The sequence below is a fragment of the Filicampus tigris genome, unplaced genomic scaffold (genome assembly GCF_054856515.1).
Source record: "Filicampus tigris isolate MCC_2025a unplaced genomic scaffold, RoL_Ftig_1.0 HiC_scaffold_40, whole genome shotgun sequence".
NCBI classification, from domain to species: domain Eukaryota; kingdom Metazoa; phylum Chordata; class Actinopteri; order Syngnathiformes; family Syngnathidae; genus Filicampus; species Filicampus tigris.
The window spans coordinates 50,001-52,500 of NW_028233421.1; the positions used below are offsets into that span (position 1 = coordinate 50,001).

General features: G+C 66.0%; 1 non-coding gene across 1 annotated transcript in view; it reads right to left on the reverse strand.

The window, feature by feature from the left end:
• Positions 1 to 36, reverse strand: part of LOC147125686 (18S ribosomal RNA) — a 1,891-nt gene extending 1,855 nt beyond the window's left edge. The window contains exon 1 of the ribosomal RNA XR_015085412.1: positions 1 to 36. This exon is cut by the window's left edge and continues 1,855 nt beyond it. This is a non-coding gene — a ribosomal RNA (18S ribosomal RNA).
• Positions 37 to 2,500: the final 2,464 nt, after the last annotated feature.

Below are 2,500 nucleotides of genomic sequence, written 5' to 3' on the forward strand. Positions count from 1 at the left end.
AGACAAGCATATGCTACTGGCAGGATCAACCAGGTAGCCTCGGGCCGGGAGGGAGCGGCGGGCCACCCCCGCGGCGGTTCGCCCGCGCCGGCGTCGGGCCCCGCCCGGAACGGGGCAGGGGCCGCGCGCGGACGCCCGCTCGCGTGGGGGAGGGCGCGCGCCGTCCCTTCGGTAGGTGGGCTGGAGCCGCCTTAGCGGGCGTAGGACGGGGGCCTCCTCGCGGGAAGCCCCGCCGCCGCCGCGCTAGGGGAAAGGGTTTGAGAAACGATGCGTTAGCCGGAAGGCCCGCCGGCAAGGCGACCGTCCCGCTGCTGGGGCGGGGAGGGGCCGCGGACGAGCGGCGGGCTCCGTGGTAGGACTGCTGAGATCGGTGGGTCGCCTCGGCCTCGCTGCCGTACGGTCGCGCCGGGGTTGGCCGCGGGCCAAGCTCGCGAAGTAGCCCCGGCGCTGGAGAGCGACCCGCTGGCCGGAGGAACCGTCCGCCCGAGCGACCGGCGCGAGGCCGGTGCCGGCGGGGGCCCTCCGATGGCGGGTCATGGTTGCCGATCGGTCGGTGGGGGAATGGAGGTGCGGTGCGTGGTGAGGAGCTCCGGGCGGGGTGGGCCTTCGCCCGGCCCGCGGAGTCCGATTGAGCGCCGCCCGGGTCGGGCGGGCCCGCTCCGTTGAGCGCACGGAGGTTGAGATAGAAAATATTGCAACACGCGGAGCTCCAGGCGGGGGGGCCCTCGCCCGGCCCGCGGAGTCCGATTGAACACCCCCCAGGTCGGGCGGGCTCGCTCTGTTGAGCGCACGGAGGTTGACATAGAAAATATTGCAACACGCGGAGCTCCAGGCGGGGGGGGCCCTCGCCCGGCCCGCGGAGTCCGATTGAACACCCCCCAGGTCGGGCGGGCTCGCTCTGTTGAGCGCACGGAGGTTGAGATAGAAAATATTGCAACACGCGGTGCTCCAGGCGGGGGGGGCCCTCGCCCGGCCCGCGGAGTCCGATTGAACACCCCCCAGGTCGGGCAGGCTCGCTCTGTTGAGCGCATGGAGGTTGACATAGAAAATAATCCAACACGCGGAGCTCCAGGCGGGGGGGCCCTCGCCCGGCCCGCGGAGTCCGATTGAACACCCCCCAGGTCGGGCAGGCTCGCTCTGTTGAGCGCATGGAGGTTGACATAGAAAATAATCCAACACGCGGAGCTCCAGGCGGGGGGGCCCTCGCCCGGCCCGCGGAGTCCGATTGAACACCCCCCAGGTCGGGCAGGCTCGCTCTGTTGAGCGCATGGAGGTTGACATAGAAAATAATCCAACACGCGGAGCTCCAGGCGGGGGGGCCCTCGCCCGGCCCGCGGAGTCCGATTGAACACCCCCCAGGTCGGGCAGGCTCGCTCTGTTGAGCGCATGGAGGTTGACATAGAAAATAATCCAACACGTGGAGCTCCAGGCGGGGGGGCCCTCGCCCGGCCCGCGGAGTCCGATTGAACACCCCCCAGGTCGGGCAGGCTCGCTCTGTTGAGCGCATGGAGGTTGACATAGAAAATAATCCAACACGTGGAGCTCCAGGCGGGGGGGCCCTCGCCCGGCCCGCGGAGTCCGATTGAACACCCCCCAGGTCGGGCAGGCTCGCTCTGTTGAGCGCATGGAGGTTGACATAGAAAATAATCCAACACGTGGAGCTCCAGGCGGGGGGGCCCTCGCCCGGCCCGCGGAGTCCGATTGAACACCCCCCAGGTCGGGCAGGCTCGCTCTGTTGAGCGCATGGAGGTTGACATAGAAAATAATCCAACACGTGGAGCTCCAGGCGGGGGGGCCCTCGCCCGGCCCGCGGAGTCCGATTGAACACCCCCCAGGTCGGGCAGGCTCGCTCTGTTGAGCGCATGGAGGTTGACATAGAAAATAATCCAACACGTGGAGCTCCAGGCGGGGGGGCCCTCTCCCCCCCCGGTGAGTCCGCTCACAGTGCCCCTATGTCGGGCAGGCTCATTGCAATGTGCGCATGGAGGTTGACTTAGAAAATATTTGAGAGTGACATGAGCTCCAGGCAGACACCGACTCATCGCCCGTGGGGTGTCCGACGAGCCCTCACCAATCTTGGATTAATGTTTGGCGAGGCTCCCCTGATCAGCTCTGGAGGTGGCAAGTTCTGAAAAAGTGGTTTCTGAAAATGTGCCCCTTGTATTTTGTGAAACCAGGGGTAACCTAGCGAGTAGGCAAACTCATCCCCTGACTGGGGGGATCAACTTTTACCTACTACAGCGCCCCTAATGGCCAAAAGTGGTACTGCTCCCCCTGGTAGCCTAACCCATTGAAATGAATGGGAAAAATTAATTTAGGCTACCAGGGCTTTGGGCTACCAGGGCTTTGGGCTACCAGGGCTTTGGGCTACCAGGGCTTTTTGCTACCAGGGCTGTGGGCTACCAGGGCTTTGGGCTACCAGGGCTGAGGGCTACCAGGGCTATTATAGGCGGCCACCACTGCACTAGTGGCAGCCCGGGGAAGGTGCCTGTTGCTCGGA